The sequence below is a fragment of the Macaca nemestrina genome, chromosome X (assembly GCF_043159975.1).
Source record: "Macaca nemestrina isolate mMacNem1 chromosome X, mMacNem.hap1, whole genome shotgun sequence".
Taxonomy (NCBI): domain Eukaryota; kingdom Metazoa; phylum Chordata; class Mammalia; order Primates; family Cercopithecidae; genus Macaca; species Macaca nemestrina.
Window position 1 is genome coordinate 154,751,220 of NC_092145.1, and position 22,599 is coordinate 154,773,818.

Here is a 22,599-nt window from a genome sequence, read left to right on the forward strand (position 1 = left end):
TGTGAAGACCACATTTTAGTAGAGATCACATTTTCTTTCTTTATTCCACCCACCACTGATGGGCATCTAGGTTGATTCCATGTCTGTCTTTGGTATTGTGAATAGTACTGCAGTGAACATACAAATGCATGTGTCTTTTTTATAGAACAGTTTATTTTCCTTTGGATATATACCCAGTAATGGGATTGTTGGGTCAAATGGTAGTTTTATTTTATTTAAGTCCTTTGAGAAATCTCCAAACTACTTTGCACAGTGGCTGAACTAATTTACAGTCTCACCAAGAATGTATAAGTGTTCCTTTTTCTCTGCAAACTCACTGGCATCTGTTTTTTTTTGACTATTAAATAATGGTAATTCTGACTGGTGTGAGATGGTTTCTCATTGTGGTTTTGATTTACATTTCCCTAGTGATCAGTGATGTGGAGCATTTTTCAGATGTTTATTGATTGCTTATATGCCCTCTTTTGAGAAGTGTGTGTTCATGTTCTTGGCACAGTTTTTGTTTTGTTTTTGAGACAGAGTATAGCTCTGTTGCCCAGGCTGGAGTGCAGTGGCACGATCTCGGCTCGCTGCAACCTCCACCTCCTGGTTTCAAGCAATTCTTCTGCCTCAGCCTCCTAAATAGGTGGGATTACAGGCACCCACCACCACGCCTGGCTAATTTTTTTGTATTTTTTTTTAGTAGAGACAGGGTTTCACCATATTGGCCAGGCTAGTTTCGAACTCCTGACCTCAAGTGATCTGCCCGCCTTGGCCTCCCAAAGTGCTAGGATTATAGGCGTGAGGGACTGCTCCCAGCCCTTGGCACAGTTTTTAATGGGGTTATTTGGAAACTCAGTTTTTATGCTAAGGTTCAACAAACTATGGACAGCCCAGTAGAAATAGGGTTGGACAAAAAGGGCCTGATCTAAAGCTAGTGGACTGAGTGGGGAAACCCAGCCAGGCCTGTCTGTCTAGATTCTTCTTGGCCTGTCTGAGCAGCGTTCCTTCTGGGTGTCAGGTAGGACCCTCTCTGGAATGGGGGGTCTTAGGACCTATAGTCAAAAAGGCAGGTCAGAGGATTTCTTTATGGCCAATGTTTACAGAAAGGCAGGAGAAAGTTGAGGTCATCTTTTTTTGGTTTCATGGGTGCTTTGTGGGGAAGGGGTCTGGTTTGTATGACTTGCCTTAGGGAGGAGGGATTCCAGTTCCTATGGCCAGTCTCCGGGGAGAATGGAATTGAGAGACAGCAGGTCAGGGGAGGGTCAGAGAAAAACCTTTTGCCTCAGGCTGCTGAAGCCTTCATTTTGTGGTATCATTCTCTGAGCCCCAACAACACACATTTTTTTAACTTCGTACAAAACTCTTCGGTCAGTTGAGCCTAGAATACAGGTTTCTACGCTGTGTGGCCAAAGTACGGTCCTTCCCTCCTCTCCACAGGGAGCAGATGAAATTTATTTTGGAGGAAGTTAACTCAGAGCAGAAGGACCCAGAGATATCAGAGAGTGGAGTGGGGGCGAGAGCCCAGACTCTGTATCTGTCCTGAGAAAGTTAGGACATAACGACCCAGAGACATCAGAGAGTGGAGTGGGGGTGAGGGCCCAGGCTTCGTGTCTGTAAGGGAATTGTCTAAACTGTGCATACTCACAGCCATCAGCTTTCTTGTCCTTCCTTGCAAGTTGAAAGTCGCTGGACTCCTTCACATCCATCCTGGAGGATCCCTTTCTTGGTAAACTGAACTGGCAGAGAAAAGTATTCCATAACTGGCATATGGAGGCCATTTGGGCCTATTACTTATTTACTGTACAATATGTTCACCTGCTGAGGAACAACTCCTGGCTATTCACTTAGACCTGATTCTTAAGTGAGAAAAGACAGTCTTTCATCCTAGATGTTTTCGAGAAGCTTTCAATAAGAAATTCTTTTTAAAAATTGAAAAAAGAATCATCTGGAGGTAGCACACACAACACCAACCAAGAGAACAGAGACAAAATTTCTAATCTGTAACTCGTAGGAGATATGATGAAATAGTAACTCATAAAAAACATGGGAATTCTATTAAAATGTGACGTATTAGGCAAATTAAATACTCATATTGGAGAATGATTATGAGGATATCTCCAATGGACAAAACTTCAATGAGAGAGAGATAGCAAAATGGAAAGGAATGAATATGGAGACTCTAGGAAACTGACATTCAAGGAGTATTTTCAGGAAGGATGACATAGAATACAAATAAGCAAAAGTGACTTACGAATAATTTTTAAAATAATCCCAGCGTTGAGGGATCTACACTTCCAGGCTTATGAAACAACACTCAGGGCTCACCATAGTGAATGAATTGAAACTCCAAACTCCAAAAGCACATTGCGAGGTTTCAGAAGAACAAATGTATAGGGAAGATCCTAAGAGCTTGGAGGTGGTATTAATCTGTTCTTGCATTGATATAAAGAAATACCTGAGACTGGGTAATTTACAAAGAAAAGAGGTTTAATTGGCTCATGGTTCTGCAGGCTGTATAGGAAGCATGGCAGCTCCTGGGGAGGCCTCAGGAACGTGTCAATCATGGCAGAAGGTGAAGGGGAAACAGGCACATCTTATGTGGCTGGAGCATGAGGAAGAGAGAGAGAGGACATGCTACACCCTTTCAAATCACCAGGTCTCCTGAGAACTCACTCACTACACTGTACCAAGGGGGATGTACAGTACCATTCAAGAGAACTCTGCTCCCCATGATGCCATCACCTCCCACCAGGCCCCATCTCCAACGCTGGGGATTACAATGCAATATAAGATTTGAGCAGGGACACAGATCCAAACCATATCAGAGGCAAAAAAAAAAAAAAAAAAACAACTTATTAAGAATCAAGAATTTATAATGTCATAGAATGCTTCATGTTTTCACTGAACGTTAAAAGATAGAAACTTTCATAATTCTAAGAAAAAATAATTTACTATGTAGAACTCTTGGAGCAAACTGTCCGTGGGTAGGCAGAGTCAAGGCATTTACGCTGATGTAGCTTTTCAGAAAATTTACCTTTTGTGCACCCTTTCTTGGAAAGCTGTGCGATTATGTGTTCCTTCCAACAGTGGAATAAATGACAAATAGAAAGATGGGGAATCCAAGAAACAGTGGCCTTCACAGAAGAGAGCTGAAAGAATGCAGGTCTCAGATTAATGCCCAGAGCAGTCTGGGAAAGCTGGAATCCTAGAGTGAGACTTCAAGGAGAAAGTACATAATAGAAAAGGAAATGAGCCATTTGACCATGTGGAAATAGTACTTGAGATGGGCTTTAGTTCCCTTGGAACATTCAGAAAAGTTGAACAATAGACACACAGAAAAGCATGAAATGAAAATGTGAAGGAGTTGTTGTCTCCAGATAAAACAGGAGGCAACTCAATGAAGGAGATTTAATTGGGGTAGAATGCTTCATTCAGGAGTGATTATTAATTGCACAGTTACAATAAAGTTAAAGAGAGAAGGCTGGGTGCAGTGGCTCATGCCTGTAATCCCAGCACTCTGGGAGGCCAAGAGCGGCAGATCTCCTGAGCCCAAGAGTTCGAGACCAGCCTGGGCAATGTGGCGAAATCCCACCTCTACAAAAAATACAAAAATTAGCTGGACATGGTGGTGCGTAGTAGTCCCAGTTACTGCAGAGGCTGAGGTGGGAAGATCGCTGGAGCCTGGGAGGTTGGGGCTGCAGTGAGTTGTGATTGCACCATTGCACTCCAGCCTGGGCAACAGAGCAAGACCCTGTCTCAAAAGAAGAAAAAAAAAAAGGCAGAAGAGGCAAATAGAGTGGTGGTTGCCCATTGATAACTTATAGGTAATATCTAAAAATAATGTATCAAAAATAGCATAAACTATTACTTAGAAATATCTTGGAGCATATATTTGGAGAGAAGAAGCTAAGAAATCTGAAAGCATTTGCTTTCTAAAGTGAGTGTGGTCATGGGATGTTGTATGTTGGGCAAGAAAGTGCTGTTTGTTGTGCAAATAACACTTGTAGTAGTTTGACCTTTAAAATTTCATGCATGCCTTTATTGAAACAAAATTTTTTCAAAAGAAAAATGATAAGGCCAAGATTGAATGGTATGTGAATGCGAATGTGACAGTTAAAAGCATGATTTCTCAAATGTACCTGCCCATTGGAATCACCTGGAGAATGTAATAGGTATCAGTGCCTGTGCTGTGGTCCTCCAGAGATTCTGACTTGCTTGGTCTGCAATGCAGACTGGGCAGTGAGATTTTTCAGTTCTCCTTAGGGATTGTAAGATACAGCAGAGTTTAGGAAGCATGGATCTAGTAGCTCAGATTCTTACTTGAATTTAAAAATCTCTAGCTGGGTGAAGTGGCTCATGCCTGCAATCCCATCACTTTGTGCTGGGCTGAGGTGGGAGGATTGCTTGAACCCAAGAGTTCCAGACCAGCCTGGGCAACATAGTGAAACCCTGTCACTACAAAAAAAGAAAAAAAAAAATTAGCCAGGTGTGATGGTGCATGCCTGTGTTCCCAGCTATTCAGGAGACTGAGGTGGGAGGATCGCTTGAGCCCTGGAGGTCAAGGCTGCAGTGAGCTGAAATTATACCACTGCACTCAAGCCTGGGCAACAGAGTGAGACCCTGTCTAAAAAAAAAAAAAATCTTGTGTAGTGTTCTCTTCACCAAGGCACAGTTGTTTCAGTAATAAACTACTACTAATATGATGATTTAGATTGAGCCAAATTCACCACTCAGCCATTTCTTTGTTGTCTGATATGCTCTTTATAGAAAGGCTTTAATTGCTTGAAAATGACCTAATGCTTCTCCCAAGCTTTCCATTTTTTTTTTTTTTTCCCTTTCTTAACTGAAGTCACAGAATGTTCTCCTGTGTGGAATGCTTTGTCTATCCTACGGGAAGCCAATTGTGCATGGCTCATGGCACCATTCTGGCTTAATTGTTCCAATTCCTCCTGTTTCTCTGACCACACATGAGGTTGAATTAAATATAATATTCTCAGTTTGCATTTCCCAGGCAGTCGTCCTAAGTGGCTTCTTGGAGGAGCTCTGTGCATTCCACTGGTCTAATTCTGTGACGCCCTTTAACTCGAGGGCCAAGGGCATAATTACCAGCTCTAGAAATTCGTTCCGTGGTCAAGGATGCTTGTGCAGAGGCCAGATTTTCTTTCATTATAATCTGGCCTTTCCCAAGCTTCAAAAGTGAAGAGGATTGAGTTCCTACCAAAGAGCATTGGCGCCTAGGAAGTGAATGCTTTCTCTATCTTTTGCAGCTAGTGTGGTCTACATTTCTTCAGTGTACCTTCTGCCTGGTAAATGTCAGATTATTTGTTGACCATCCTCAGGGTGTAGTTCTTTGTGTTATTAAATGAGAACCCAGTGGCTTAGAAAGCATTGGCTTTTGAGGAGTCATTTTTATCCTAGGCGACAACTCAAATCCATGCAGTGCTGATATTTACAGCTGGGAGGTGACATGGTCTTATCTTTCGGTCTGTTGCTCAAATTATTGATTTCAGTAGGACCTATTCACTGGCTCCCTTCTGTCTTGGGGATGCCTTTGATCTGTCTTGCCTTGTGGGACTCTCCCTCTGACGTGGAATAGCAGTCTGTTTCCACAAGGAGGGACCCTCTGAGAGAGGACAGTCTTCATACCGCCTCTTCCGCTTTTCCTTTATCTTTTATGGGTTTTGGCTTTATAACTTTACTCTTAGAATGTCCTTAAAGCTAATGATTTTTTAATGTTCTCTAGTGTGTTACTAAAGGCTCTTCATCTACTTGAAAGACTGGGGCAGGAAGATCGCTTGAGTCCAAAAGGTCGAGGCCACAGTGAGTTGTGATCCTGCCACTGTATTCCAGCCTGGGTGACAGAGCAAGACCCTGTCTCAAAAAAATAAAAAGGACAGGTGCAGTGGCTCATGCCTATAATCCCCAGCACTTTGGGAGGCTGAGGCAGGAGGATTGCTTGAGGCCAGAGTTCTAGACCAGCCTGCAACATAGAGAGACCCATCTCTTCAGAAAATAAAAAAAATAGCTCGACATGATAGCACACGCCTGCAGTCCCAGCTTCTTGTGGGGCTTGAGACCAGCAGGAGGATTGCTAGAGCCTAGGAATTCCAGGATGCAGTGAGCAATATGTATGTGTTAATACATAGTGAAACCAGTTATTGGAGAATTAGTATGTGTCCTCCCACAAATTCAGTATGTTTTCCTAATTGTCCAATTAATTCAAAGGGCCTAAACATAATAGATGCAAATTATTTTATGTTTTTTGTTTAAAAACATTTTTGACTGAATCAGTCTATGACGCTTTAGTATTTGAAGTTGCAAACAGAACTTAGTCTTAATATAGCACTCGCCTTGTTGATAGATTTCCATGGAGGGAATGTTCGCCAGATGATAATTTAGCCTAAAGATGTTATAGATGTGGACAGTCACACCCTCTAAGTTACACAGTCCGGGGTGGGCCAATTGAAAAGAACATGCAGGAACACAGGCTTGTTAAGGGATAATTAAACGTGGGGGAAATAGAACAGTCATGGCAGAGCATTTAATAGGGTTTAATTGGGTTACGAAGAATAGGCCGGAGTGAAAGAGAATAGCTCTTAATAGGAGGTCTAGAAGTAGCCAAGGAAAGCATTAATTGCAGAAAATCTGTGACATCTGATTACCGTAGTGAAAGAAAGATCCACCTTTAAAAATCCTATCTATACAGAAAGAAGTGATAGGGAGAAGGAAATCTTCCCACGGACATATTTAAGAAAAACAGTGGGAAGGTTTGAGATTTCAAAGGGCCATGGTTCAGGTTATAATTCAAAAAAGAGGCAAATGATAGTCTTACTCTTCTTGAGTTTCAGGAATGGGGAGGATTTTGCCACTTGTTGTGAAATAATTTTGGAGCTTCTATAACCTTGATCCTTTCATCCTATTTTTTCTTGGACTTGGGATGTGGGGAGTGAGTGGATAAGATGGGGATGGAGAAGCAGCAGGGTTTGAGATGCTGCTTTTGATTCTGTTCATTCCTGGAATTCTTCTCCATGGGCCTTAAAGAGAAGAGACTTCTTCCCGGTGCAGGACATCCAGTGGCCAATTAATGAAACTATTTCCTCAGATAGGTTCCCTTCCTCCATTAATTTGTGGGATTTTAGATGAAAACTTACTTGGACCGTGGTTTTCTATGTGTTTGTGAATGGAAGGGCATGTTTGTCTTTGACCTTCCTTTAGTTTCATGTCTTAGTCTTGATATTTAAGTAGCTTTGGTTCAGACAGAGAAGGACCATGCGTGCAGTTGCTGGGATTGCTCTCTCGGTTGGAGGTTCCCTGGTCCTGGGAAAGATCTCCCTGCCCTATGCAAGTGGCATAGATGTTTAATTTTCTAGATGAGAGAAGCGCTGGAGTCTTTTATTCATTACTTGTGTGCATAGCTGTGGCCTCTAAGGAAGCTCAGCTAAAGTGGTCTCGGGTTCCACCAGAGGCCACCGGGGAGAGATGGCCAAGAAGACAGGAAGAAGTATCTCACCTGGGAGGGTGTGGCAAGAGCTAGGCAAGACCTCATGGTTGAGATATTTGCCATTTATTCTTTCTTTCTTTCTTTCTTTCTTTCTTTCTTTCTTTCTTTCTTTCTTTCTTTCTTTCTTTTCTTTCTTTTCTTTCTTTTCTTTCTTTTCTTTCTTTTCTTTCTTTTCTTTCTTTTCTTTCTTTTCTTTCTTTTCTTTCTTTCTGACAGTTTCACTCTGTCACCTGGGCTGAAGTGGAGTAGTGCGATCATGGCTCACAGCAGCCTCCCCATCTCGAGCTCAGGCCATCCTCCCACCTCAGCCTTTTGAGTAGCTAGGGCTACAGGTGTGCACCACCATGTCCAGTTAATTTTTAAATTCTTTTTAGCAACAACGTTTTGCCATGTTGCCCAGACTGGTCTCAAACTCCTGGGCTCAAGTGATCCTCTCACCTCAGCCTCCGAAAGTGCTGGGATTATAGACATGAGCCATGATGCCTGGCCCATTTATTCGTAAATACTTATGGTCAGAGCAGGTCTTCCAAGGGAAGAGAAGAACAGCCAGGTAAGACTCGTATGACATAGCTGAGGAGGTGGCATTTCATCCTTCCAGGCACATGCTCCTTATCCACAAGCAGAAAGCTATAACCTTTGGTGTCCCCACTAGGTCATGATAGATAGACACGCAGGTGATGATCACTGACTGGCAGTTAGCCAAGGATTCTCAGCTGTGCATGCTGCATGTGTGAGTATGTGTGACAGATCCCTCTGGCAGTTTGGTGGAAAATTGATAAGTTTTGTAAAAATGATATGTTTAAGTCATACAATAAGGTAAATACACATAAAAGGAAATTGGTTTTATTGAAATAGTTACCAAGGCATATTAATATTAATATTTAAAGTTGGTGCAGTGGCTCACGCCTGTAAACCCCAGCATTTGGGGAGGCTGAGGTAAGAGGATCACTTGAGGCCAGGAGTTCAAGACCAGCCTGGGCAACAAAGTGAGACTCTGTTTCTACAATCAATAAAATAAAAAATAAAAATAAAAAGATGTATTTAAACTGGGCTATAATAATACATGTGCATCTTTATTGTGTGTTAAGTACCTGGATCTACTTAAGAGGTTCATAATAGTCACAATTTCAAAGTACAAGTGAGCGTACACAGTATTATGGGATATCTGTGATAGCAGTGTTAAGTGTCCTACTTATACTGATAATGGAAGCAAATACTAAATTTCAGTGCATGATAGTGAAACTAAAGATGTAATTCTTTTTGCCCATTGCAATTTGTAGAACCAATGGAATCTATCTAAAGACTCCTGGGTGGCAAAGGATAAATGCTTGAGGGGATAATACCCCATTCTCCATGATGTGATTATTACATATTGCATGCCTGTAACAAAATATCTCATGTACCTCATATATATATATACACACACACACACACACACATACACACACACACATACATATACATATATACATATACATGATATGTACTCACAAAAAAATAAATAAAGACACCTCAGTGGGATTGGGGTTTCTGGACTTAGGGTGGACAACATCTGCATTTAGAATTGTGTAGAGTAAAGGTTTTGATTTATTTATTATACCTCTGTTTTCTTTAAAAAACCTGCATGTGTAGGTAGGAATTTTGCCAGAGGTGGGAATGTGAGAGTCACTGGTTTGCAGTATAGAGCATTCTATACTGAGAGATTTGTTTTTATGTCAAAAAGAAAGTGAAGAATCTGACAGATTAGAATCTTCGTGTTATTTTTATTTAAAAACCTTGGAAGTCTCAATATCAATTAATATTGACTGCTATTTACTACCATTTTTGCCCAAAAACACATTTCATTTTAATGAATTTTGTCTTGTTTGAATGTTCATAAGGCTTCGGAGGTAGTTTTAGGAGATAGTTGCCTTTGATTCCTGAGGTATATTATTGGGTCGATCCTGATTCTGTCTCTTGACTTTGCAACTCTTTCCTTCCTGAATGCTGTTTAAAAGAGCCTTCCTTTTATGACTCTTTTCTTCCATCCTTTTCTTCCTTCCCATGCTAATGTGAGACACAGAGGTTTTTATGAGAAGCCTGTTGTCTATATGCTGGATCTTGGGAGCCTTGGTTATTTCCTAGAGATGGAAGGTCTGATCTCAGTTTAGTTCTGACCCCAGGACAAGAAGCCTCTGGGGAGTAACTGACTCACTGGGATAGAGCCTGTTTTCACAAATTAATATTCCTGTCTGGGGAAGGCAGAGGAAACATTTTGGGGAGTGGGTGGAGCTGATGAGGTTCAAGCCTGAGGATGGAGCTTGTCTTTCCTGGGAGCTTGTACAGTGTCATACTCAGGAAATAAGCTTTGTGGGAAAGGTGATCTTTAGTAACCTAGAGCCGTATGCCTTGTAAGGCCCTCACCTTGTCATTCTGCACTGTCAGAAGCACATGAGGGAAGAGTGTAGGCTGTCAGAGTGAGCATCACACTGAAATAGGAACTTCTCAGATAGAGCCGTCTGCCTAAAACGAAGTAACCTTAGTAAATAGGATCTATGCTACAGAAAATAGAGTACTCTAGCCAGGGTTGTGGAAGACGGAGCTGATCCTGGGGTCACAGGTAGTGTCTTGGGAAACGTTCTGAAGACACTCAGCTTTCTGGATATTGTATAGTTCATTAGTAGAGGTATGAGCAGTGGTTATGAAGCTCCTTATGAAAGAGACATAGAGATATACCCAGCAGTATTACTAGAGATGGTTCTGGTTCCTGTTTTGCACCTGGGAGTACACACTTATTCTTGTCCACATTAACCTCCAGCTGTCCACATGATCAACCATCTGCAGACCCACTGCCAGATGAGGGTCGTGTCAGGTCAGAAGTACTAACTCCAGGTCAAACCGTGCTATTTAGAAATTGAGTGTTTTTTTCTTACTCAAACTGACAGTTTTCCTTTGTAGAAGAACTCACTCAGCTTCCACTCTGGGTTAAATATTACCTTTACGTGATCAGTATTATCTCTGCCCACCAGATACAGCTACGAGAAAGCCTTTTACAGGAAATGGGGTTAAAAGTGACTGGGTATCTAGAATTCTCTATTTTGTTTGCTAAATTGCAGGCAAATATATTCCCAGAACTAGTTCTGATACCTTTTCAGAAATAGGCTTATTTGACATTGGCTGAAAGTAATATTCTAACACTTTACTGCTATGTCAATGAGTGATAAGTTTCTGTTCATCATGAAATTCCTGCAGGCAAAAACCACAGGGACTACATCATGAAGCCTATGAGAATTTTATGGTGGAAACATGAGTGGAGCAGGTGGTGGAAGTAGCTCATCTCCTGTGGATGTGGTACCCACAGGAGATGAGCTAAGGAGAACGCCCTGAAACCTTACCTTGCCAATTTTCTGCCTTCTGTGTCCTGGTTCCATCTGGTTTCTTTGTGTCTCTTTTCTTCCTTTTAATTTAATAGCATTTGCTGAAGACCTTCTGTCTTCCAAGTTCAAGTATTAGTCATCTCTGGGCTTTGCCCTTAGATACTCATCATAGTCCAGCAATGAATGTAAGCATTGAGGAAGTAATGGTGACATAATGTGAATGTTTAGTCTGGTATCATCTTCCTCACTCTTTGTAAATCTTGGTGGTCTTAATTCTTGAATGTCAATGCTTACCTCTTCTATGTTGTCTTTACAGAAGTCCTCTGGCCTAGCTCTCTCTACATGTCTAAAATTGTAGAAGTGTCTTCTAGGCACTCCATTCCAAAGTCCATTCTGCAGAAGTCCACCATCCTACAGAAGGAGCAGGTGGGAGGCAATGGACCACAGCCTGGCTTCATGGTAGCAGTTGAAAAGCAATGGAGCACAGACTGGCTTAATTGTAGCAATTGAAAGGCAAGCTTCATCTCATTAGCTGGAGTGTTTACTACTTGAGGATGGGAACTTGATTGGTGTATCTTTACATTTTATCAAAATGGGTTTCACCGTGGAAGCATTCAGTGGTACCTCAGTGAATAATTGTAATTAGCTAGGATTTATTTGGGGAATACTTATTGTTCTAAATTTATATGTATTTACATATGCCTACTGTATTAGTCTTTTTTCACACTGCTGATAAAGACATACCGGAGACTGGGTAATTTATAAAGAAAAAGGTTTAATGGACTCACAGTTCCATGTGGTTGGGGAGGCTTCACAATTATGGCAAAAGGCATGGTAAGAACAAAGGCACGTCTTACGTGGCGGAAGGCAAAAATAGAGAGCTTGTTCAGGAGAACTCCTCATTATAAAACCATCAAATCTGCTGGGCGCAGTGGCTGACGCCTGTAATCCCAGCCCTTTGGGAGGCCGAGGCGGGCGGATCACAAGGTCAGGAGATCGAGACCATCCTGGCTAACTCGGTGAAACCCCGTCTCTACTAAAAAATAGAAAAAATTAGCCGGGCGTGGTGGCGGGCGCCTGTAGTCCCAGCTACTCCGGAGGCTGAGGCAGGAGAATGGCGTGAACCCAGGAGGCGGAGGTTGCAGTGAGCCGAGATCGCACCACTGCACTCCAGCCTGGGTGACAGAGCAAGACTCCGTCTCAAAAAAAGAAAACCCCCCAAAAAACCCCAAAAAAACCCATCAAATCTCGTGAGACTTACTATCACAAGAACAGTATGGGGGAAACTGCCCCCATGTTTCAGTTATCTCCCACAGGGTCCCTCTCCCTACACATGGGAATTATGGGAGCTACAATTCAAGATGAGATTTGTGTGGGAACACAGCCAAACCATATCAGATACATATGCATATCTTTATGTAAGGTATCTTTATGTAAGGTATGTGAATATAGGTGTGTATATTCACATTCTCTTGTACTTTCTCAAACACAAACCATAGCATGTGCATAGCATGAGATATAACTCAATATCCTTGAGTTACATCTGCTACTCTGCCCATTTTACACATAAGAGATGGAGGCATTGATGGTTGTATTAGGGTTCTCTAGAGGGACAGAACTAACAGTACATATAGGTATATAAAGGGGAGTTTATTAAGTAGTATTTATTCACATGATCACAAGGTCCCACAACAGGCCATCTGCAAGCTGAGGAGCAAGGAAGCCAGTCCGAGTCCCAAAGCTGAAGAACTTGGAGTCTGATGTTCGAGGGCAGGAAGCATCCAGCATGGGAGAAAGATGTAGACTTGGAGACTAAGCCAGTCTAGTCTTTTCACATTTTTCTGTCTACTTTATATTCGCTGGCAGCTGATTAGACAGTGCCCACCCAGATTAAGGGTGGGTCTGCCTTCCCCAGCCCATTGACTCAAATGTTAATCTCCTTTGGCAACACCCTCAGAGACACACCCAGGATCAATACTTTGCATCCTTCAATCCAGTCAAGTTGACACTCAGCATTAACCATCACAATGGTGAACAGCCTTCTCTGGTTGCTGATGGAGTTGAAGTGAGAGCCAGGATTTGAATCATAGTCAAAACTACACAAAACTTCTGCCCCACACTACCTCCCAGATACATAATGCACACATGAGTAGGTGCTTTTGTGCCTGTTATAGTGCATTTGAGCCTGTTGTTCTTCACTTTGCTCCTGTTATAGGACCATCTCTCTGAAAACAGATGATCAGCATCATACTCTACAGGTAGTATTGATTATCTGTAGCATAAAAGCATGGAACATGGGATTTTCAGGGAATGGAGTAGGAAAAATTCCTGAACCTAATCAGTTTAATAGTTTGATATTTTACTTGGTTCATTTGAATATATATGTGTATACACACACGCATGAAATTACATGAATAAAGTAAGTTGTAGTGTATTGTATCTATATAAATCTCTCTAACCTCCAAAAATGTATATATCCAAACTAATTATTTGTCAATCTCTCCGTCTTTCTCCCTCTCTCTCTTTACACGTATTTATATATGAAATATTTCTCCAGACTAACCAACTGAAATATTAAGCTCCTATCTATGTTTTATATTTCTGCAAATAACCAACCAAAATATTAAAGCAATTAAGCTCCTAAATATTTCATGTATCTATTATACCTATATTATTTCTCCAAACTAAACAACTGAAATATTAAGTTTCTATGTTTTATATATATAAAATATTTCTCCAAATAACCAAGCAAAATATTGAGCTATTAAGCTCCTATGAATGTTTTATATTATTCTATATGTATAGAATAATGTATTTTATATATTTTATATTTTATAGTCTATATATAGAATATATTTTATATTCTATATTATATAGTAATATATTTTATTTATATTTTATTTTTATAATATATTTTTTAATATATTTGTATGTTTTTTATATATAGAATAATATATTTTATATTATTCTCCCTCTCTATATATGGCAGGTTAGTTTGAAGATATCTATACATATAATATATTAAAATTTATTTTAGGCCAAGTGTGGTGGCTCACGCCTGTAATCCCAGCACTCTGGGAGGCCAAGGTGGGCGAATAATGAGGTCAGGAGTTCAAGACCAGCCTGGCCAATATAGTAAAACTCTGTCTCTACTAAAAATACAAAAAATTATCTGGACGTGGTGGCGCATGCTTGTAGTCCTGGCTACTCAGAAGGCTGAGGCAAGAGAATCGCTTGAACCCGGGAGGCGAAAGTTGTAGTGAGCCGAGATCTCACCACTGCACTCCAGCCTAGGTGACAGAGTGAGATTCTATCTCAAAAAAATTATTTTCTAGATATAATTTTATGTATAATAAGTTCAAGTACAAACTCATGAAATAGCTCCACTTATATATGAGGAGAATGAAGATTATTTGTACAGTACAATTAGTACAGTGAATTCTGGGAAAAAGTCAGTAAATACTCATTTCAAATCCTCATGTACAATTCAAGTAAAGAAAAATATGCTGGCATTTTTATATCCTGCTAATAAAGGTTATCTGGTGTTGGAAAACATATTTTATTTTTACATGTACTTAGTAGGTGTATGTATTTGTGGGTACATGAGATATTTTGATATAAACATATGTGTAATAATCACATTTGAATAAATGGAGTATACATCACCTGAAGCATTTATTATTTCTTTGTGTTACAGACTTTCCAATTATACTTTTAGTTCTTTAAAAATATGCAGTAAATTAATGTTCACAGCAGACACCCTGTTGTGCTATCAAATACTACATCTTATTCATTCTGTCTATATTTTTGTGTCCATTAACCATCCCCACTTCTCTCTCCCTCCCATTACGCTTCCTAGCCGCTGGTAGCCATCATTCTACTCTCTAGCTCCCTGACTGCAACTGGAAGAAATATTTGTAAAGGATAGGCTGGAAGGCTACATTGACTCTCACTGTTTCTGGCACACTAAACCTTGCCATTTTCTGCAGTACGGATTGTCTAGCTTCAGTTATGCCTTGCTACTTCAGTGAAGGACTTTCTGTTCCCACTGGGCTCCTATACTGAGTTTGCTTTGGAGATAATAGTCTGATATGTTAGAGCGTCGTAGTGGTGAAAGCAACTTAAGAGGTCACTGGCACAAGCCCTCATTTTGCAGTGGAGGGAGTTGGTGGTGAGGGCACTAAATGATGGGCCAGAGAGCACTTGGCTAATTAGTGACCAGGGCTATAGCAGGCTCAGGTGCCATGACTGTGCTTGCCATGGCTGGCGGGATCCCAGGGCTTTTCTGTGTAATATGTGGGTGGATGGTCTGTTGCCTTGGACTTGTTGCATAATCATGGAGAAAATAGTGTATATTTTCCCTTCAATTTTTAAATCCAAGATAGTTTGATAGCACATGGGAAAATAAAGTCATTGGGTAAAACTTATACAGATGAGAATCTTTTGATTAAATTTTCATTGTAAAATAATCATAGTCATAAAAAGTGTATCAAAACGTGTATATGGATATTCATTTTAAAGAGTGAAAAATAATCAGATACGTGGTATTGTACCTATTGACAGACAAGGAAAATGAACATTCCCACTGTTTTTATATACCAATGTGAGTTGCTTCCCTCTCTTCTACCTCTCAGTGAAATCTACTTCCCCAAGATTCGGTTTTCATAATGCCCTTGCTGTATATTTCAGGGCAAACATAGCTCTGAGCAATATATTGTTTAGTTTTACTATTATGTAAATAAAATCACACTTTTTGTAGTCTTCTGTGACTTGCCTTTTATGTTTGAGATTTTCCTATTTTCCTCCATATATCTGTATTTTATTTATTTTTGACTGTTTTGTGAAGCCTTCTGTTTTAATATGCCAACATTTATTTATTCATTATCCTATTTATGGATATCTGGATTGTGGCAATATTTTTTGCAATTGTAATTGGGGCTTATTTATCCTCAGCAAACTAACACAGGAACAGATACTCAAACACTGCACGTTCTCACTTGTAAGTGGGAGCTGAATGATGAGAACACATGTGTACACATGGGGGTGGGAAACAACACACACTCAGAACTGTCTGGGGATGCCTGGAGGGGAGAGCATCAGGAAGAATAGCTAATGGATGCTGGGCTTAATACCTAGGTGATGGGTTGATTTGTGCAGCAAACACCATGGCACATGTTTACCTGTGTAACAAACCTGCATATCCTGCACATGTACCCTGGAACTTAAAAGTTGAAGAAAAAAATATGGGGCTGCAGTGGACATTTCTGTGCATATTTCCTGATGCACGGGAGTTCTAGTTGCTCCACATCGTTGCTCAGTACTTGGCCTCATTGTTTGTTTGTATTTTTATTGATCCTATTGTGATTTCATCTGCATTTCACCAATAATGAATGACATTGAGCCTCTTGTCCTACGTTGAGATTATCTGTAGATTTGAGGACTCCTTCCTGGATGTGGATTTATGGTGGAGGAACCAACAAAGATGGCTTTGAGTGTAGTCTGAATTACTAGAAAAGTAATGATCTAGTTATCCAAATATGAAACAAAAGCATGGAAACAGTTTGGGGATCGGAGAATGAGAGTTTTAGGAGCACCATATGATGTCTATCTGACTATATTCTTGAAGAGAAGATAATGGTGGTGCTACAGGCATGGTGGCACACACCATGTTGTCAGCTGGCACTACAGGTGTATACCTCCATGACCTTCAGGATATATGACTTTGAGTTCGGTGAGAGAGATGAACACAAAGCCTAGAGAGATCTGCAAATTATTTGATTTAAATTTAGAAATTGTGTTTGGAAAACATTTAATTTGACACAGAAAATCAAGCATTAATGAGCTTTTATTATTTGCCAGTCCTTGTGCTAGCTTTAGATATGCAGAAGATGAATAAGAAGAAAACAAGCAGCACAGGTAGGGATAGATACCTTCATGAGAATGTAAGCTTCTAGTGGTCGGGAACTCCTTCTTTACCCCATTATGTACCCTTAGCTAGCATAGTGATCTTTACGGGATACTTCTATGGTCTGAAGACTTGTGTCTTTCCAGAATCCACATGTTGACATTGTAACCCCAAAGTGATGGTGCTAAGAGGTAGGACCTTTGGAGCTGATGAGATCATGAGGGTGGATGCCCCAGAATGGCATTAATGACATTTTAAAAGATACCACAGGGAAATTCCTTGCCCTTTCCCCCTTTTCCAAAGTTATAAGGAAGATACAGCACTCTAGGAAGCAGGCCCTCACCATACACTGAATCTGCCATGCCTTGATCTTGTATTTCCAGCCTCCAGAACTGTGAGCAATGAATATCTGTGGTTTATAAGCCCCCCAGGCTATGGTATTTTGTTACAGCAGCCTGAATGGACTAAGCCAACTTCTAAGTTTTGGTGTTGTCTTATTTCTTTGGTCAGTATAGGATCTTTCTGTCTACATAGTTTGCTCTAGAAAGATGTATGCTCTATTCCTAATGCTATCTTTGTCTTTCCTATCTATGGAATATCCTCCTATCCAATTGGTCTTGACTGGGCGACATATAAGCCATTAACTCTTTACCCTTGGGTTTAGTTTGGGTTCTGCTAAGCCCCCTGCTGAAAATTCTGGTTTCTACAGTTATGGCTCATGCATGTTCCTGACTCATTAAACTTCAGTGGAAGAACAGAAATGGTGAGGGAGGTGATGGAGTTGACACTTTGAGCTGCCATATGGTGAAAGACTGTCTTGAAGATAGTACATTTGGCATCTTTTTTTTTTTTTTTTTTTTAAGAGACAGGGTCTTGCTAGTTTGCCCAGGCTAAACTCAAACTCCTGAGTTCAAATGATGCTCCTGGCTCAACCTCCTGATTGCCTGGCAATACAGGCATGTGCCACCATGCCTGGCCGCATTTTTACTCTCCCATTGCTTAATATATAGTAAAGATAATGGTTCACAATGGTAAATTTTGTGTGTGTGTGTATACCAGTAACATTTTATTTATTTATTTTTACCTTGAACATATTCAGTATTTATTTGACAATTTTTTTAAATTTCAACTTTTTTTTTTTTTGATTCATGGGATATATGTGCAGGGTTTTTTACCTGACTGTATTGGATGGTGCTGAGGTTTGAGGTACAGTTGATTGTGTCACACAGGTATGGAGTGCAGCACCCAACAGGTAGTTTTTCTACCTTTTCCCCCTCCCTCTCCCCACTGTAGTAGTCCCAAGTTTCTGTTATTGCTTTATGTCCATGAGTACCCAATGTTTAGTTCCCACTTCTAAGTAGGAACATGTGGTACTTGATTTTCTGTTTCTGCACTAATTTGCTCAAAATAATGGCTTCCAGCTGCATTCATGTTGCTGCAAAGGACATGATTTCATTTGTTTTTATGGCTGCATAGTAATCCATGGTATATATGCATCACATTTTCTTTATTCAATTCACCGTTGATGGACTCTCAGATTGATTCCATGTCTTTGCTATTGTGAATAGTGCTGTGATGAGCATACATGTCCATGTGTCTTTTTGGTAGAACAATTTATTTTCCTTTGTGTGTAAACCCAGTAATGGGATTGCTAGGTCGAATGGTAGTTCCTCTTTTAAGTTCCTTGAGAAATCTCCATACTGCTTTACACAATGGCTGAACTAATTGATGTTCTTACCAACAGTATATATAGCCTTCTCTTTTCTCTGCAGCCTCAACAGCATCTGTTGTTTTTTGATGTTTTATGGATAGCCATTCTGACTAGTGTGAGATGGTATCTCATTGTGGTTTTGATTTGCATTTCTTTGGTGAAAAATGGTGGATTTTTAAATGGGATTTGATTTTTAGATTTAATAGAAACTGCATAGGTGACTGTGCAAAGAACTCTTAAGATTTGACAAAAACCAAATTAGATTGTAATCTCCTTTGTGTAGGAGAGGAAATAAAGACCAGAATATTAAAATATCTACATGTACAAAAATAGACAAACTGGCAGATTGCTGGTGTTGGATGGATGTTGAGCAGGGATGGAGGACGTGTGTGTGCATGAATGCATGGCCATGTGTGGAGAGTGGTCGTTCTTGTTGGTATCAGCTTAGAACTTTGGGCTTCAGAACAAAAGATAAGCCACATCCCACTCAGGTACCCTAAAATGTTGTCTTCGCTAGACACAAAAGAAAAGGGAAGCCAGAGATGTATGTAGCTTGTGCAGAGTTTTGGGAAAAGCTCTTCTAGACTTTCTTAGTGAGCGGTATAGAAGGATTATTGTACAAGCCCAGTAATTTGGGCAAGGATCAGCTTCTGTTGCTTTTGTTTTCTGGATGCTCCATAATGAATGTGAGATGGAAGCGGATGTCTCAAGTGCTTCTTGTTCTCAGAAACCTCCTGGCAGCAGACATCTCAGTGGGCCCAGATGTTCAGCGTGGCTGGAAGTAAAACACAGGGAAGGGTGCTCTTTGTCAGTTATCCTATTTTTTTTTAATGCATCTACAAAGCTTCCTGTTTTCTAATATATTACAAGCCTTTGAAAGACAAGGCCATAAACACTCAGGAGATGTGATTTTATTCATTTTAAGGTCAAAATACCAAAATACCTGTTATCAGGGCTCACCTTAATTAAATATGTATCTTAAAATTAAACCAATCTCAATTTAAGGAATGCATACTTAGGGGAGAAATGTATTACAATTTTTATTCTGAACACTTTAAATTCTGATAGGCCTAATAGTGCGAGCCTTGCCTTAATTGCAACCTGAGTCAGAATAACTGCCCTGCAGAGAATCATTTAAAATACCCAATCAAGTTATAAATCAGTCAAAATGCCATTCTGAGATATTATTTTATGCAGTCTTCGCAGAGAATAAATGCTATATAGCCCTTTTTCACTCCCAAAGTATATGTATATATTTAATGAAGTTAGTTTTCACCTTTTTATTAACATTTTTTATCCATTAAAAATTTTAGAATTCATTTTGTAGTGTATCCTCTTTATCTTAGGAATATTAAAAATCTACCTATTTATGAATAACTATCAATAACCACATTTCATCCTTTGTGAAATCCTTTTCAGTTTTTGAAACTCACATGGGAGATCTTTTATTATTTTGCCCACAAGGGTATAGGTTGGTTAAATTTACAGTGATTCTTTAATGATGATAATGTACATTTGATTGATATCAGTAAGAAATATTGATATCTTCAATATCAACATTGCTTGTAATGCTAGAAAGTTACAAGTTGCCAATTTTTTGAATGTAACTATGTTTACACACACAGACAACGTACATGACAGCACTAGTTATATTCGCTAAATATACCTACTGATACTTAATCATTTACACAGCCACTATAATTTTATACTTGATGGCTTAAACCAGTAATTCTCACTTGAGGGTGGTTTTGGCCCCCGGGCTATCTAGCATTATCTAGAGACATTTTCCATAGTTAAAACTGGGTAGGAGGTGCCACTTTTGTCCAGTGAGTAGAGGTCAGGGATACTGCAAAATACTTGGGCTTTAGATTATAGTAATTTTGTGCAAATTAGCCAAATTTCAAAAAACGAGGGAGTAAAAAAAGATAGCTCTCAACCTGTGAATATTGTGAATGCCCGATCTAGAACTAGTAAGTGGACAGATGCCCTTGGGCCCGTCTTCTTAGCTTGCTGCTGCTTCATAATCGCTCACTGCCCATCAGGACCTTGTGGGATGCAGATTTAGACAGAGGAGGGATTTGATCATACAGCTGGTTCAGTCATAACCAATATGTGGCTCATAGTCTCATTCACATGGAGTTTGAGACTTTTAAGACGTGGGCTGGAATTCCTCATGGAACTAACTTTATATACCTTGGAAGAAGTCTACCCACTGAATTCTACATTTATTGAGCTCTGTGTTTCAGGGACTATGCAATACCTTGAGGATACATACTATCTCATTTTGTCCCAAGTAGCTTTTAAATACTTGGGATTAAATGAGATAGTATGTAAAACCAAATACTTTACAGCTACGTGGGACTAAGTGTGATAGCATGTAAAATCGCAAATAGTAGACTGGTAAAGTGAGTCCTAAAGAATTTGAATGACCTGCTGTCAGCTTACTCAGGACTAACAGTGAGTTGATAGCACCTTGTGTCTCTGTACCCAGGAATCTTTTGGGCAGGTCTGTGTTGAACATTGCAGCATGTTGTATATGTTGACTGGGCATCTTCTGTGCTCTTCAACTTTTGCCTGTAGGCTCCCTTCCTGCTCTGCACAGCTCCATGAACCAGGTGGAACACACCATTTTACCTTTTTGCAGTCTGCAGAGGTTGACTTGCTTCCCTCAGCTCACAGAGGTAGCATCCCAGGACTCAGGTTCATCTGAATTACAAGTTGATGGCCTCACTGCTCACAATAGCAAAGACATGGAATCAACCTAAAGGCCCATCAGTGGTAGACTGGATAAAGAAAATATGGTTCATATATGCCATAGAATACTATGTAGTGATAAAAAAGAACGAGATTATGTCCTTTGCAGGAACATGGATGGAAGCAGAGACTATTATCCTTAGCAAACTAATGCAGGAAAAGTAAACCACATACTGCATATTCCCTCTTACAAGTGGGAGCTAAAGATGAGAACTCATGAACACAAAGAAGGAAACAATAGAAAAAGCAGCATATTGGAGGGTGGGCAGTGGGAGGAGGTAGAGGATTAGGAAAAATATTTGTTGGGTACTAGGCCTAGTACCTGGGTGATGAAATAATCAGTACAACTGACCCCTTTGACAAAAATTTACCTGTATGGCAAACTTGCACAGCTACCCCTGAAGCCAAAATAAAAGTTAAAAAAAAAAGTTAATGATTTCACCTGTTCTCTTGGGGAAGGCTCTGAAAGTAATAGCTACCTCTAGTTAAAAATCTTTCAGGAAAGAATCAACCAAACACAACATCACCTCTTTGTTTTTCTTGTCTGTCTCTTAATTATTCAGAAATGGGATTGCTGTATGGCAGACATCCAAATGTCTACAGTAGAAATCAAAGATAGAAGCAAACACCTAAATCAGCCATTTGGTGAGATGCTATTTGTCACTTTCAAAGTTACAATCCAGATTTTCAGTGCATATTCATCCATCTCTGGTGAACTTTTCCCAGGATGGCATGTACTATGGAATTTCCCCCTGTTGGTATTATTGTTCTGTGACAGATCCAGCTCCAATATGTTTTATTTTAAAAAACAGCCATGTGATGTATTCTGTTCATCTGATTACTTAAATGAAACAGATAATTATTTTCTGATGCAAATGCTCTGAATAACCCACAAAATCCTTAGAAACACATATGTGTACTTTGAGATGAAGAACTCTCTAAAGGCACCCTCCTTGTGACACCTAGTGAAATGTTTTCCGTTATTAGGGGGTCATTTAACATACTGTCTATTGCTGCACAGCATTCTTTTATTGTCACAGGAGCAGCAATTTCTCTAGGGATAGTCATATTATCCATGTAGAGACAAACTGAGGTGGTTACCCTTTAAAAGTTGACTCCAGGCTCACTGGGAAAGTAACTCAAATGTAGCCTCAGCTTTTTAAATGGGCTAAAGAGTGAAGAGGATACCCTCTAAGGCATGCAATGGATTACTGGAAAGTCAGGATGATCGTATCAACACTTTTAATTATGAATGAAGTCTTCAGGAGACTAGCACTACAGCATGTATTTGAAATGCACCATCTTGTATAGTTTTTTTACAAGGAAGCTGAGATTCAGAGCAGTGAAGTATGTAGCCTAAATATATATGCACTTGACCAGACCAAGGAGA

At 40.0% G+C, this 22,599-nt stretch overlaps 1 protein-coding gene across 7 annotated transcripts in view; it reads left to right on the forward strand.

Moving 5' to 3' along the window:
- The window catches only part of LOC105478085 (neuroligin 4 X-linked), a 348,124-nt gene that overhangs the window by 57,955 nt on the left and 267,570 nt on the right, over nt 1-22,599 (forward strand). The window lies entirely within an intron of this gene.